This window comes from Pelophylax lessonae (genome assembly GCF_965119305.1).
Source record: "Pelophylax lessonae genome assembly, chromosome: 8".
NCBI classification, from domain to species: domain Eukaryota; kingdom Metazoa; phylum Chordata; class Amphibia; order Anura; family Ranidae; genus Pelophylax; species Pelophylax lessonae.
The window spans coordinates 120,947,457-120,964,961 of NC_138775.1; positions in this window are offsets into that span (position 1 = coordinate 120,947,457).

The window sequence follows — 17,505 nt, forward strand, 5'->3', positions numbered from 1 at the left end:
CGTGAGTCCCGCGTGAGACTCCCTCCCTACCAAGGCGCCCATCCGAAAAACCGAGCCTAAATCCAGCGTGTAAAGGGCGGTGCAGAGGTGGTGAATTCCATGGACTCCTACCTACCTTCCCCCGCCAGCTAGATGCGGTGACCGGACTTTACAGCTGCTCCGCATACCTGGAAGCCTGCCTGCGCCCGCCACAGATACGCCGCCAAGTGATTAGACCGGGACCCGGGAGACAGGACGTGCGCCGTCAGCTATCGTCCACCCGAACGCCCAGAGTGAGGAGAGGGGAGAGAGCCGGTGCTCGGCCAGCTCGGAGGCGGTGGCGGTCCCTAGTGGTCCGTGTGGGGAAGACACCTCGGTGGCCGGACATTTGGATAATAGAGCTGGTGGGCCAAAAGACATGTAAGCCCGACGGTATCGGAAAGGACCCGACCTGCCCCTGTTAACTACAGGCTGACCTTCGGCTTGTCACAGGATCCCCGCTCTCTGTCTCTCACCTGTCTTCCGCCTGCTGCTGCTGCAGTCTCGGTCCTCAGCACTGCTTGTAAGCCCCTCTGATAGTCCTCTTGCCGGACTTCACTAGCTCATCTCCTACTCTGATGACTTCCAGATCTGGTGGCGCCCTGAGATAGATGGTCGGCTTGTCTGTGCTGGAGTGATTGCAGTCTCCCTCTTCCCTCCCCTGCTGCCATCCCGAGCCTGAGCCCTGCTGAACTGCAGCACTGTTGTTGAATACGGGACAGGGGATTACTGCAAAGTGCCTGTGCCCAGTGGTGGCTTGTACGAATTGTAAACTCAGAGGGGCTGCTGTATCAGCCTGTATTCCCCTCCTAGCCTGCCTGGCGACACGGTTTGCAAAAGGTATCCTGGAGAGGCCATATATTCAGAAGCACAGGACCCCCAGAAGAGAAAAACACTGGAGAAGAGTTAACCTGCCTAAAACCGTGAGTGAAACCTCCTACTGTCGATTAAGATTATATGTACCAGTAAATAAAATTGACAGAGACATTTCTAGTGTTACACAGACACATGGTCACATTGGGGACAAAGCTGGAAGGGGATAGAAGAGGAAGGGATCTGTAAGAGTGGAAATAAAATTAACTCCTTACATCACCTGTGGACTGTGGGAGATCTGAGGAGGAAGGATAATATAGAACTTGCAAATTGGCAAAGTGTTGAGCGTGTGGTGAGGGGCTCATAAACTTTGAGATACATATGGCTTGTTAGAACACCCCAGAAAACTGAAGGAGACCAGGGGGTCTAGCTAGCTTTACATCACTGGCCTATACTCCGTAAGATAAAGAGTTAGTATGACCCTTACAAAAAAACGTAAGGTTAAAAAGAACACTGTGAAAATCCCAGGGAAACCAGAAGGAGAGATAAGGAAATTCCTTTCTACCAGCCTAAAAACTACAACAGCAAGCAATATGGCGGAGCTGGGGAATACGCAGACAGATTGGGACTCTAGTGACATCACAGACTCTAGGGCTACGTAACCCCTGGAGGAAAGAGACTCTGGATCTAACTCTAAATTTCAGACAGAGAAGAATGTTCCATCCCGAGTGCCCAGTGGGCGGCGCAAATGGCGGAATTTAGAGCCATGATTAGCTCTCTTCCAACCAAAACGGATATGGAACAGCTAGTGAATCGGGTAGAGGAGACCCATAAAAAGGAAATCCAGCTTATTAAAAAGGAGATCCAAGCACTGTCCACTAGACAAAGAGAGGAGGATACAGAAATTGCTGCAATAAAGGATCGGCTATCAGTGCTGGAGAGGAAGACAGAACATCAGGGGGAAAAAGAGGCTAGGCTACAGTTACAGATTGAAGACATGGAAAATCGAAGCCGCCGTAATAATTTAAGAATTCGAGGCCTAACAGAATCACTAAAAAATACGCAATTGGAAGAATCAGTAAATAGGCTATTTAAGGACATTATGGGGGCAAGCTATCCGGGTAAAATAGAGTTTGACAGAATACATAGAGTAGCCGGCCCAATGAAGAGAGACCAGGAAAGACCAAGAGATGTAATCTGCAAACTGCATTATTATGCCCAGAAAGAACTGATACTGAGAATGGCACGGGACACCAGAGAGTGGAAACTGGAGGGAATGACCATACAGGTTTTCTCGGATATTTCTAGAGGGACTTTAAAGAGAAGAGCTATACTGAAACCCATTTTGGAACTGGCTAGAAGATGTACTTATAGATGGGGCTTCCTATTCACAGCAACATTTAATAGAGATGGAAGTTTCTTCACTCTGCGTAGCTTCCAAGATAGAATAGCTCTCTTTGATTTCCTGGGGGTCCCGGAGATAGAGATCCCAAATTGGCTGGGAAAGATCAGTGACTCACCTAGAGACCTTACACAACCTCGGGAGATGGAGGGGAGGGGGGAAGGTGGGGACTAGAGTCTAGGGACACTATATCGGGGGAGCGGTTAACCAGGTTCTCTGGGGGAACTTAAAGGGGATAGAAGGGAAGAAGAGAGATGCAATCTCATTGGTATGTGGGAGGGAAGGGTCGGGGGTGAAGGGAAAGAGTCTCTTCCCCTGGGCCCTTCATTGTACACCTTTTGGGGGTGGGTGTCCTTTTTTTTTTTTTTTTCCTTTAGAGCACAGTGAAACTTAGGGGTATAACACCCCCTACTGAGATAAGACACTTGAGTTTTGATAGAGAGGGTGTACCCAATGTTTTCTTCTACTTTTCTTCTTTTTTTCTTTTTTTTTTGCACGGTTAAATCTAGGGGCACAGCATCCACCACTAAGTTAAGACTTTTTCAAGTCCTTAAGGGGAATGGGAGACTCACGTTCTTTGGGGGTTGGCTTTTTTCATCCCACTTTTTTTTTTGTTTTGGTTTTTGTTTTGTTATAGTGGATTATTGAATATAGAACATATCAACATACCAATGAGGATTGCTGGGAGCCTTAGTGGCCTGCTCCCTTAGGCACCTCTCCATATCAGGTGTCCCCTGGAATTCCGGAGATAGGAGGAGGTATAGTGACCCAACAATACAATAAGCAAATAAGAGTGGATTAGTGAGGTTAATTGTGAAAACCACATAAAGTGCAGTCATACTCTTCATCTCCCTCCTACTCACCCAATTTTTAATATTTTATCCCCTTTCCCTTTTTTTTTTTTTTTTTTTTGGAGCACAGTGAAGTTTAGGGGGATAGCACACCCGACTGAGCTAAGACACTTAAGTTTTGATGAGAATATTGTATTCACTTTTGTTTTTTCACTTATAGGCACTATTAAGTTGAGGCTATTAAGTTTTGAGGGGAATGGGGGACTCACATTTTATTGGGGTGCTTTTTTTGGAGCACAGTGAAATTTAGGGGGATGGTATCTCCTACTGAGCTAAGACACTTAAGTTTTGATGAGAATATTGTATTCACTTTTTTTTTTAACTTATAGGCACTATTAAGCTGAGGCTATTAAGTTCTGAGGGGAATGGGGGACCCACACTTTATTGGAGTTTTTTTTTTGTTTGTTTGTTTTTTTGTTGTTATTATTTCATTTTATGCCTGTTGTAATGGACTATGGAAGTTAATTGAATATAGATTACATTGATGGGGCTATGTGGGAGTTCTGGGGGCTTGTTCATTTAGTCTCCTCTCCATAATAGTAGCTTGCTGGAATGCAGGAGAAATGGGGAGACAGAGTTAATCTGCAGTATAACTGGGAAGTAAGAGTGGGTTAATGAGGTTAAGTGCTAAATCTATGGACAAGTACGGTTTACTCTCCATCGCCCCCCTTCTCTCCCAATCCTAAATGTTTTTATGTTTTTTGTATATTTTTTTTTCTTTTTTTTTAAGGGGAAGGTATCGTTAGATATCAAGGCTCTAAGATGTGGTGAGAGGGAGTGTGGGGGAGGTCACCTATGGAGATACAGGAGGAGAGAGACTTAGGGCTATAGAAAGTAAGGGGAAAGGGTTTATAGAGGGGAGAGAAAAGGTTGATAGGATTGCAAGATTGGGAAAGGAGGAAGAAGGAGAGGAAAGAAAGAGATGGGTATTTGAGATAAGGAAATAAAAGCAACAAATAGAATAGGGAGGGAGTAGCGGGGACATGGGGGATCGCCTCAGGTATTTCCCTGTAAAAGTTAAAAACACACCGGTGGCAGTAAAATGCCGTGTGTTGGAAGGATTTAAAATCCGACCTGGGGATCCAACCGAGACGAGCTTTTAGCTCTACCCGGTAGGGTAGGATCCACAGGGAAGGGGATAGGAGTGAATGAGATAGGGAGAGGCGATTGAATAAGTAGTTTGAGTGGGTGAATTTTTAAAATGTGGTGTGAGTGGGTGTTTTTTTTTTTTTTTTTTTTTTTCTCTTCTTCTCCCCCTCTGCCCCTACGCCTCCTCTATTTGCAGCGCACTATTTGATAGTTCTAAATGGAGAATATAAAGATTGTCTCGCTTAACGTAAAGGGCTTAAACACACCCGAAAAAAGGCGAATATTAATATCAGAACTTAAACGAGTGAAGGCAAATATAGCGCTCATACAAGAGACGCACTTTAGATCGGATAACTTACCATATCTGAAAAACAACGCATTTCCATATATTTACCACTCAACTTACACGCAGTCAAAATCAAGAGGGGTATCAATATTAATTGATAGTAAAACACCATGGCAATTGGAGGAGAAGCTATGTGATGACAGCGGTAGATTCCTCTTTTTAAAAGGGAAAATAGGAGAAACCCAGATGACACTGGCAACCCTATATTCCCCTAACAAGCAACAGGATAGATTTGCTGTTAAAACATTGAATACACTTAGAGAATTCTCTCAAGGTCAATTGATATTGGGAGGAGATTTCAACATACCGCTGTCTCCCATAGCTGACGCCTCTAGAACTAAACCTACTGCCTCTGCAATGATGTGCCGGCGGATGAGGAAGAATATCTATAAGGAACAACTGATAGACGTGTGGCGCCTCCAGCATCCAACTGAAAAATAATTTACATTTTACTCGCACCCGCATGGGAGTTATTTGAGAATTGATTTCTTGTTGGTACCCCATGCGCATCTCCAGGCGGTAAAATATACCGACATAGATAACATCTCATGGTCAGACCACGCAATGGTGTCGATGATTTACAATATTTCTACAGTTAACTCAACTAAACAAAGATTCTGGAAATTAAATGAAAGTCTGTTACAGATAGAGGAAGTAAGGTTAGAGGTACAAAGAGAACTTAAGGATTACTTTGAGCTTAACGATATACCTGGATGCGCGATAGGCACACTGTGGGAGGCTCATAAATCAGTGATAAGAGGAATATTAATTAAGCATGGTGCAAGAATAAAAAGGGAAAGGAATAAGCAATTGTTAGTATTACTGGATAAGCTCAAAATATTGGAAACAGAACACAAAAAAAAAAAGGAAAATACAGCATTAGGGGAATTGAGTATAGTAAGAAAGCAAATACTAGATTTAATGCACTATAGAGCTAAAGCCGCGATACAAATATCAAAGAAAGTCTTGTATGAATCAGGGAATAAATGCGGAAAAGTCCTAGCAAGATCTGTCCATAACCAAAAAATAACATCTTATATTCCACAAATTGTATCTTCAGAAGGAGTTAAAAAAGTAATGCCGGACCAAATAACGGAAGAGTTTAGGAACTTTTACTCATTGCTTTATAATTTACCGGAAATAGGAAAATCGCAGAAGGATATAGACGACTATTTGGTACAATCAGGAATATCGAAACTAACTGAGGAAGACAAAGATGATCTGGAAAGGCATATCACACAGAAGGAAATAGAACAGACCATAAAAAGTATGAAAAAGGGCAAGGCGCCAGGTCCAGATGGACTGACATCACAGTACTTCCATGTATTGGCCCCCATTCTGGGACCATACATGGAAAGACTGTTTAATGAGAGAGGCTTGGAGGGGGCGTTATCTAGGGATACACTAACTGCTTATTTAACGCTAATACTGAAAGAGGGCAAAGACCCATCGAACTGTGGAAGCTATAGGCCCATATCGCTCCTGAACACAGATTTAAAAATCTTCACAAAAATCTTAGCGGCAAGAATGGCAAAGGTACTCCCAAAAATAATCCACCTAGACCAAATTGGCTTTATGGCTGCGAGGGAAGCAAAAGACAGTACCACAAGAGTTCTTAATTTAATACACATAGTCACCAAAGCAGAATTACCATGCATCATACTGAGCACCAACGCAGAAAAGGCTTTTGACAGAGTTGAGTGGACCTTTATGCAGTCGGTGCTCAAGTATATAGGGGTAGGTGAAATAATGCGGGAAAGAATAACTAGGGTATACTCTAACCCGACTGCAAGAGTGAAGGCAAATGGGGTGTTATCAGAACCTTTGAGTATAAAAAACGGCACAAGACAGGGGTGCCCACTATCCCCTCTGCTCTTTGTACTGACACTAGAGCCCCTCCTGAACAAAGTCCGACTAAACCCGGATATAAAAGGAGTCATGGTGGGTAAGGAACAATATAAAACTGCAGCATATGCGGATGATTTATTGTTCACACTGACAGAACCAGAAATATCGTTACCAGTACTCCTAGAGGAAATCAAACAATATGGAGAACTATCAAATTTCAAAATAAATTATAGGAAATCTGAAGCAATGGGAGTTGGAATAGCAAAGGTAAATAAGGACAGAATGAAGAGCAACTTTGGATTTACATGGGTAGAGAAAGCAGTGAAATATCTAGGGACTCAGATAACCGCAAACCTATCCCAGATGTATGAACTAAACTTTACCCCTCTGATCAGAGAGACAAAGAAAACTTTGGAACAATGGAGGGGAGGCCTCCAGTCATGGTTTGGTAGAGGAAATTTAATAAAAATGAATATCTTACCAAAATTTCTATATATCATGAGGGCGCTCCCAGTTAAAATTCCTAATAGTTTCTTCAAAACCATACAGGGTGTGTTTGGTGGATACATCTGGACGGGTAAAAAACCACGTATAGCGCGTAATAATCTAACACTGCCCAAAAACATGGGCGGATTAGCAGTACCTGACCTGCGTCTATCACGCCATTCATTTAAACAGAATACTGGACTGGTGGCACCATCGGGAAACGAAAAGATGGGTCCAAATGGAACAAGCACAAACTGCGGTATCATTAAAGAGAGCAATTTGGTGTTATAAGACACTCCCCAAAACCCTGAAGACACACCCCCTGTTGGGAAATACAATAAGAATAGGGTTTCAGCAGACCCTGAGACAAAACTTAACTACAACAGAATCTCCGCTATATCCGATCTTGGGGAACCCCAAGTTTATTCCAGGCTTAGAGAGACAGCATTTTAAAAAACTATGGGAAACAGGACAAGATGGTATCAAAACCTTTGTGAGCCAGCAGATGTGGCCTACAATCGGTAGATTAACAGAGGAGGAGGGGCCATATAGGCTACTCTTATGGGAAGCACTCCAACTACAACACTTTTTAGAGTCGCTACCGGAACCTGAAAAATTTAAGAAACCACTGACACACTTTGAAAAACTTTGTGAGAAAACAGGGGGCTTAGATCGCCCATTATCCATTTTATATAAAATGCTGAACACTCCATTGGACCAACCAAGACTGAAATGGTTGGAAAAATGGAAACTGGAACTAAATATAGACATAACGGACACACAAAAACAGAAGATGTTTAGGGCAATATTTAGACCAACTAAATGCACTAAAATCCAGGAAATAAATTATAAAATCCTGACTAGATGGTACAACACACCAGATAAATTACATAGATGGTATACTCAAGAATCGGATAGGTGCTGGAGATGTGGAGAAGGGGAAGGCACAATATATCATATCTTTTGGAACTGTCCGGAGATAAAGAAATTTTGGTCAGAGATTGGCGATATAGTTCAAAAAGTAACAGACTATAAAATAGAGGGAGACGCTGCCTTCTGCCTTTTACAGATATCAGGGTTGTCAGAGAGGAAATATGAAAGATCAGTATTGCCCCATATGATGAATGCCGCAAGAGCATGCATACCCCAACACTGGAGAAAAAGGCAAGCTCCATCGGTGTTTGAGTGGGTAAGAAAACTAGAACACATTAACAAAATGGAGGATCTAGTGCTCTCCTCACAACATAAACAGGAACAATATAAAATGACATGGAGAACATGGAACTTATTTGTAGCCTCGGAGGTGGGCAAACAATTGTTTATACCAACATCCCAGAATGCGGAAGTCCCGTGAGATGGGAAGCATTCATTACCCTTTTGAAGGGGGAGGAGGTGTGAGGGAGGGGAGAGGAAGAGGTGGGGAGGGGAAATGTTTTCCGCCCCCCCCCCTTTTTTTTTTTTTTTTTCTTCTGTAGGTGTTTTAGGGGCGTGTATGGTGTTTGATAGTGGTATGAATGAGGGGAGGGAGGGGGGGTAATATAGAAGAGAAGAGGTAAAAGGAAGGGAACGAACAGATAGGAAGAAGAGGGGAAAACAAAGACAAGATCAGAGGTTAAGGGTCATTTAAATTAAAGTATAACAAAGTAAAGAGAGGCAAGGATTGAATGAGTAGGAGTAGAGAAAGAGACTTACTGTCTTAACAATACCTTGCCTTAGTTTTTGATAAATGACTATGTATTAATGGGTTGGAAATCTCAAGAGGATCATAATAGACCTCGGAGATGAGAAAATCGATGTGGATCATGTCTATGTAATCTATTGACTTAATATCGTTTTATATATTCTGTAATGACTTTTCTGAAAATTTAAATAAAGTAATAATTAAAAAAAAAAAAAAAGAATACACTCATTGAGATTTTTTTGTCAAAGACATGTAGCTAAATACATTTTGGCCAAAAAATATGACATAAATTGAGTATATTGGATATTTTTTAAAGGACAAAGTTGAAAATGTCATTTTTTCTCAAAATGTTTGCTCTTTTTTTTATTAATATTGCAAAAAATAAAAAGCGCAGTGGTGATCAAATACCACCAAAAGAAAGCTCTGTTTGTGGGAAAAAAAAGATGTAAATTTTGTTTGGGTACAGCATTGCATGACCGCGCAATTGTCAGTTAAAGTCACGCAGTGCCAAGTTGAAAAAAGGGCTCTGGTCTTTGAGCAGCCAAATCCTCCGGGGCTTAAGTGGTTAAAAATTTAAAGAGACAGATAAAAAACAAAACAATGTGATTGCCCTACACATGTTATGTATCACCACACACGCCGGAGTGAGAGCAATAATTCTAGCATCAGAACTACTGCATAACACTAATCTTTTGAAACGTAGCCTATAAAAAAAAAATATAGGGACCTGAAGTTTTTCACCGTTTCATGGGTGCACACACGCAAAGCCCCTATAGGTCATCAGTTTAGTGTATTGCAGGAGTTCTGGTGCTAGAATTTATTTTGTTTTGTTTTTTTTTGGGGGGGGGGCGCAAGTAGCTGGTCTTGTCTAGGGCGCAAAATAGTCTAGCATCAGCCCTGGTTCCTGTGTATGACCTGGCTGAATTCTCTTCTGATACATGTTCCTGATTTGGCTCCTTACTATACTGATTTCTGGCTTCCTGACTCTGGCTTCAGTTTTTGACTACGCTTCTGTACTTTGTTATTTTTCGCTAGTTCATTAAAGGTGTGAGTTTCCCTTTTTTTCTTCTTTCTTTTCTTTTGCCCCCCCCCCATAGTTCCACCATCATTTAAAGTGCACATCTATCTCCCCAGCTGCCCTCTGGGAGGCCGTAAGATACAGCAATCTGATCTTTACATCTTCTCTGATGACTCACAATAAACTACAACTTTCGACTCAAACTCTTCTCTTCCCATATCTTCAAACTTCTGCTATCTTACGTTGATTTGATGTAATATGTTTTTTTTAACCCCTTTAAGACCGGAAGGATTTGCCCCCTTCCTGACCAGGCCCTATTTTGCAATTCGGCACTGTGTTACTTTAATGGACGATTGCGCGGTCGTGCGACACTGTACCCAAACGAAATTTATGTCCTTTTTTTTCCCACAAATAGAGATTTCTTTTGGTGGTATTTGATCCCCTGTGCGATTTTTATTTTTTGCGCTATAAACAAAAAAAGAGCGACAATTTTGAAAAAAAAAAACAATATTTTTCACATTCTGCTATATGACATTCCCCAAAAAAAAATGTAAAAATCAAAATTTTTTAACATTTTAGGCCAATTTGTTTTCTGCTACATATTTTTGGTAAAAAAAATCACAATAAGCATATTTTGGTTGGTTTGCGCAAAAGGTATCGCGTCTACTATCTACGGAAAGATTTACAGTATGTCATTTTTATTGTTTTTTTTTTTACTAGTAATGGCGGCGATCTGCAATTTTTTGCGGGACTGCGACATTGTGGCGGACAGATCGGACCCCTGACTGACATTTTTGACACTTTTGAGGGTACTAGTGACATTACTACAGTAATTAGTGCTAAAAATATGCAATTTTACTGTAATAATGCCATTGGCAGGGAAGGGGTTAACCCTGTGGGTGATTAAGGGGTTAAATGTGAGCCTAGGGGAGTGATTCTAACTGTGGGGGGCGTGGCTTCTGAGATGACCATAGAGACATGTGATCCTATATAGCAGGATCACATGAGCTCTGTGATCATCCCAGGGAAAAGGACGGTCGGCTGTGTTTACAACAGCCGACCGTCCTTCTCTCTCAGCGCTCGCTCGCCCCCTAGCCTCCTGACAGTGAGCGACGTATACCTATGTCACTTTGCCCAGGAGCGGCTGCCTGCCACAGTAAATCTGCGGTAGGCGGTCGGTAACTGGTTAAGATATGTGTCATTAGCACTCTGTTATAAAAATGTTTTATTCCAGGGGACCTGTCTGTTCAGGTTGTCACATTGTATTTGTACTGCATACCTTTAATAGAATTTAAATAAAAAAAAAAAAAAAAAGTGTGAGTTTAAATGCATTTTCTGTCTCTGGCTGGTTTATGGTTCCTGACAGAATTGACGTATGGACAATAAAAAATCCATGACGCTTGTAATGTGTATATGTGTAGGCATGGCTAGAGGAGGGGTTACACGTAATGACATCAATACCAATTGTATGGTAGTGTTTTGCCAAATACTGCATGCGATCCTGAAAATGTGAATTCACTACTGCTTTATGCAGTTAAAGTTAAAAAAAAAAAAAAAAAAATTGCATGCTGTAAATAAGTAGTGGTCCTGGCATGCAATATTTAAGGAACCGGCAGCAGCCGGCATCCTTAACCGTTTGCCGACCGCCGCACGACTATTTACTGAGGCGGTCAGCCCCGGCCAGGCAAAGTGACGTATATATACGTCACTAGCCTGGGAGCCAATAGCGGGCGAGCGCGCGCCCCCGAAGGCGTGCCCCCGCCCCGCCCCGGCTCGTTCACGAACGAGTCCGCGCGTGTGACCGGCGGACCCGATGTCCGCCGGTCATTCGCGATCGTCCGCCGTGAAGGGAGAAAGGCAGGCGGCTGATGTAAACAAGCCGCCTGTCATTCTCCCCTGTGTATGAATAGTGATCATACGGTTCTACTATGTAGGACTGTTGATCACTGTTCCTACACCTCAAGCCACAGCCAATTACGGTTAGAATCACGCCCCTAGGGACACACATAACCCCTCCCTCTCAAAAAAAGTTAACCCCTTCACTGCCAGTGTAATTTTACAGTAACAGTGCCTATGTATAGCACTGATTACTGTAGAAATGTCACTGGTAACCCCAAAAGTGTCAAAAATGTCAGTCAAAGGTTCCGATCTGTCTGCCGCAATATCGCAGTCCTGCAAAAAAAATCGCAGATCGCCGCTATTACGCGTTAAAAAAAAAAACAACAAAAATGACAAAATCTTTCCCTTTGTTAGTATACGCAATAACTTTTGCGCAAACCAATCAAATAAGCTTTTTGCGAATTTTTTTTTACCAACCATATGGTAAAAAAAGAATAGGCCCAAAATGTTAAAAAAATTTGATTTTTCCTTTTTTTGGGGGGAATTTCATATCAAAAAAATTTGAAAAATATTGTTATTTTTGCAAAATTGACACACTTTTTTTGTTTATAGCGCAACAATCGCACAGGTGATCAAATTCCACCAAAAGAAAGCTGTTTGTGGGAAAAAAAGGAAGTCAAATTAGTTTAGGTACAGTGTTGCACGACCGCGCAATTGTCCGTTAAAGTCACGCAGTGCCGAATCACAAAATAGGCCCTGGTCAGGAAGGGGGTAAAATCTTCCGGGGCTAAGGTGGTTAACAACCAGTAAATACCCTTGGATTTATTGCATTAAGAAAAAAAGCCTTCTGCATGCAGCAGCCCCCCTAATATATATTTGAGCTCCCTCTCTATCCAGCGATGTCCACAAGTGCCTCAGCCATCTGGGACTCCCTATCCTGATTGGCTGAGACACAGCAACGGCATCATTGGCTCCACTTGCTGTCAATCAAATTAAGTTAGCCAATCAGGAGAGAAAGGGAATGTGGCCAAACAGCAACTCTGTGTCTGAATGGACACACAGCGCTGCAGCTTGGCTCAGGTGCCCCCATAGCAAGCTGCTTGCTGTGGGGCACTCAACAGGAAGGAGAAGCCAGGAGAGCGAAAGAGGGACCCGAAAAGAGGAGGATCCGGGCGTCCCTGTGCAAAACCACTGCACATAGGAGGTAAGTATAACATGTTTGTTATTTTAATAGAAAAAAAAAAAGACTTTACAATCACTTACGGCTCATGGGTGGCCGCTGTTTCCTTAACAGCCGATGAGTCATCATCTGTCAGGGTTCCCAGATGACAGCTGAAGAAAAAAAAAAAAACAAGTTAAAAAAAGTCGGGAAAAAAAAACGGTGTGGGATCCCCTCCCCAATCCATATGTTGGAGGCAACATGTAGTTTTTTTTTTTTTTTCAAATATCAACTTTTTATTCAGGAATTTATAAAAATATACATAACATTTTCAATATCTCATACTTTTCCATCTTAACCACTCTACAACCGCTCACAGTAATACTACTGCGGCAGAGTGGTTCGTTATCGTCCAGCGACGTAGTATTAACGTCGTTGGACACTCCCCCTTCTGGGCGGCGCTTGCGCGCCGCCGGAGGCTCGCTCCCGCTGTTTTCATTCACAGCGGGAGTCGGGCCAGGGGAGGAGCAGCGGCGATCGCCGCTGCTCTTACCCGATCGTCGGGGATCGAGTCTGGAGATCCGCCCGCTGTGTGTAAACACAGCGGGCGGATCTCCATAGTGACAGGGAGTGACAGATCGGACTGTTCAGCATAGCTGGACATCCGATCTGTCCATGACTCACACAGTCACCTCCCCCCTACACGTCAGTAAGCACCAGGCATACATTAACCCCTCCCTCTCCAATAAAATTAACCCCTTCCCTGCCAGTGTCATTTTTACAGTAACAGTGCATATTTATAGCACTGATTACTGCAGTAATGTCACTGGTACCCCCAAAAGTGTCAAAAATGTCAGTCAAGGGTCCGATCTGTCCGCCGCAATGTCGCAGTCCCGCAAAAAAAATCGCAGATCGCCGCCATTACGCGTTAAAAAAAAAACACCAAAAATGACAGAAATCTTTCCCTTTGTTAGTAAACGCAATAACTTTTGCGCAAACCAATCAAAATACGCTTATTGCAATTTTTTTTACCAAACATATGTAGCATAAAACAAATTGGCCAAAAATTTTTAAAAAAATTGGTTTTTACATCTTTTTTGGGGGGAATTTCATATAAAAAAATGTTAAAAATATTGTTATTTTTTCAAAATAAACGCTCTTTTTTTGTTTATAGCGCAAAAAGTAAAAATCGCACAGGTGATCAAATACCACCAAAAGAAAGCTCTGTTTGTGGGAAAAAAAGGACGTAAATTTCGTTTGGGTACGGCGTCGCACGACCGCGCAATTGTCAGTTGAAGTCGCACAGCGCCGAATCGCAAAAAGTGGCCTGGACGGAAGACAGCAAAATCCTCCGGTGGTAAAGTGGTTAATGTATAATATAATCTCTTCTTTTGCTATTACCTTAAATTCCCTTCTTTTTCCTCTTTCCCTACCCTCCCTCCCACCCCAAAGAATGAAAGAGAAAAAAAAAAAAAAAAAGGAAAATTATTATAATCTTGCGAACAGAGATGGAGTTATTCCTTTATTATTTTATTTTACATATATTGTTTCCCTTCTTCAGAACTTATGAAATCATTCCATGATTTCCAGATTTTCTCATATTTTTCTTGCCTATTTTGTGTCGTAGCAATTCATTCTTCTAATCTCCTGTTATCTTCTATCCTATTTATCCAATCAGTTACCGATGGGGATTGTGTTTTTTTCCAGCAGCCCGGAATACCTGCCCTAGCCGCATTTATCAGGTGTGGAATCAACGATCTTTCATATTTAATTGCTGGTATATCCGATATATTTAGCAAGAAAAAGGTCGGGCTCTCTTCTATTTCATATTCTACAACTTTCTGAACTATAGATTTCACTCCCGCCCAGTATGTTTTTATCTTAGAACAGGTCCAGAAGATATGATACAGTGTGCCCACTTCTTTTCCACATCTCCAACATAAATTAGATTGATTAGGGTACCACTTTTGTAATTTCTTGGGCGTGATGTACCATCTTGTTATAAGCTTATAGTTCATCTCTTGTGTTCTGGTACATCTAGCTGGGCCAAAGGTGAACCTCAATATCCTCTGGATCTGTTCCTTTTTCAAGGTACAGTTCAAATCTGCCTCCCATTTTCTCACCCAGGGCAGTTCCGGTTGGTCCTCTGGGTTTGTCAGTAGTCCGTATGCGATCGATAGAGTATGTAGTAGGTTCCCTGGCTTTACGCAAGCCTGTTCAAATCTCGTTAGTACTCTATCGAAATCTTCTGGTTTCGATATGGATACCAGATAATGGTGTAATTGAATTGCTTGCCAGAATGGCATATTATATGGTCCTTCCTCATCCATCAATTTGGTCACTGAGGGCCACTTTTTTTGTATTAGGAATGATGAAGCCTGTTCCTGTTCTTTTTCCCTTAATATTGTAAACTGTCTATTATCTAGTCCCGGGGGGAACTGAGGATTACCTAGTATTGGAAATAATGGGGATCTGTCCATTGTCAATTTAGAGTATGTTTGGTCTTGTACAAATACGTAGTGTATTTCCTATTATTAGATGGTGTTTTAAGTTTTTGGGTAAATCCCGGTAGCACCATATAGCTCTTTTCAAGTCTACCTCTGTTTGTGCTTGTTCCTTTTCTACCCACAATTTAGACTCCGAATGGTGCCACCAATCCAAGATCCTACTTACATGTGTAGCCTGGTAATATGCTCGTATATCTGGGAATGCTAAGCCCCCCTTTTTTTTAGGTAAGGTCAGGATTCCCAGTGCTATACGTGCTTTTTTATGAGACCAAATATACTTTATGAATAACGAATGTATCGCCTTAAAGAATCTGTTTGGTATCTTGAATGGCAATGCTCGAAAGAGGTATAAAAATTTTGGTAGTACAATCATCTTCAACAGATTACATTTACCGAACCATGACTGCATCCCTCCATGCCATTGTTCTAGAAGTCTCTTAGTCATTACTATCAGGGGCAAGAAGTTAAGATCATAGACTCGTGTTAATTTTGCTGGTATATATGTCCCCAAGTATCTCACTGCTGTCTCATTCCACTTGAAGCCAAAGCTGTTTTTCAATATTTGTATTTGGGTCAATGACATCCCCACTACCATTGCCTCTGACTTCCCAAAGTTAATTTTCAGGTTCGATACGGCTCCATATCTTTTGAATTCTTGTATCAGATTCGGCAGTGAGATACTTGGATTAGACAGAGAAAATAACATATCATCTGCGTAGGCGGCTATTTTGTATTGTTTTTCCTTTATTCTCACTCCTTCAATGTCTGGGTTCAGGCGGACTCTGCAAAGGAAGGGTTCCAATGTCAGAGCAAAAAGAAGGGGTGACAATGGACACCCCTGCCTTGTGCCGTTCTTTATTGGAAACGCGTCTGATATTATCCCATTGGCTTTCACTCTAGCTATTGGATTTGTATAGACTCTAGTTATCTTATCTAGCATCGAGTTTCCCAGCCCAATGTATTTGAGTACCGCAAACAGGAAAGGCCATCCGACCCTATCAAATGCCTTCTCTGCATCCGCGCTCAGCACCACACACGGGATCTTCTTCTCATTTACTATTTGTATCAGGTTGAGTATTCTTGTGGTATTATCTTTTGCTTCTCTTGATGTCATAAAGCCTACCTGGTCTAGATGTATTAGTTTTGGCAATATTCTTGCCAATCTATCTGCTAACACCTTGGTGAATATCTTCAAATCCACGTTCAATAAAGATATTGGTCTGTAGCTGCTACAGGCAGCTGGGTCTTTACCTTCTTTTAATATTAGTGAGATGTGTGCCGTAAGTGTATCTCTATTTAGTGTCCCGTCTAGTTCTGTCGCATTATACAACTTTACCAGGTATGGGCCTAGAGTGTGGAACAGTAACTGATAATATTGTGTTGTTAAGCCATCCGGTCCTGGCGCTTTCCCTGGCTTCATTGACCTTATTGCTTGCTGTACCTCCTCTATAGTAATTTCCTCTTCTAAAGATTCCCGTTCTTCCTCTGACAATTTAGGTAAATGTGACTGATTTAAGTACTTTTCAATTTCCCGTTGTGTAGGTGTCTCCCCTTTTAGATTGTATAGTGAGGCATAATATTTCTCAAATGTTTCCGTTATTTGTGTTGGTAGGGTTTTCTTAGTCCCTTCTGCTGTTACAATATGAGGTATATATGATCTCAACTTCTGCCCCTGGACAGTCTTAGCAAGTAATTTTCCGCATTTATTTCCCGCTTCATAGTTTAATTTACGACACCTTTGTATGTCTGCCTTAGCCCTATATTGTAGCAAGTCTGTGATCTGCTTTCTGGTCGTCACTAAATCTGTCCATATTATTACCGACGGCGATTGTTTGTGCTTTGTTTCCAGCACTCTGAGTCTGTCCAGTAGTTGTACCATTTGTTTATTTCTTTCCCTTTTTATACGTGCCCCATGCTTGATAAGGGTCCCTCTAATTACTGCCTTATGGGCCTCCCAAAGGGTGCCCATATTGCAGTCAATTTGGTCATTAATCTCAAAATAAGCTTTCAACTCTTGTGTTACTTCCCTTAGTATTTCTTCTCTTTGCAATAAACTCCCGTTCAGCCTCCAGCACTGTCTTTTCTGTAAGGGGTTCTCTGTTAAACTATATACTATTGTTATGGGTGCATGGTCTGACCAGGTGATACTATTAATGTCTGATTTTTTCACTGCCTGTAGTTGAGCGTGAGGTATTGCAAAATAATCAATTCTCGAGTCTTTTCTAGAGGGGTGCTGTAACCTCCACACATCAATCAACTGGAATTTATATAGTGCCTTCACTATTCGTCTACTCATACCAGTGGAAAGTGCCGAAATCCTGGAGGAGGTATCTACTGCCGGCATCGGTGGCGCGTTAAAGTCTCCTCCTAAAATCAACTGACCTTCTGAGAAGCTCATGAGACTGGCCAGAGTTCTCAATATAAACACATCCTGTCGTTTATTAGGCG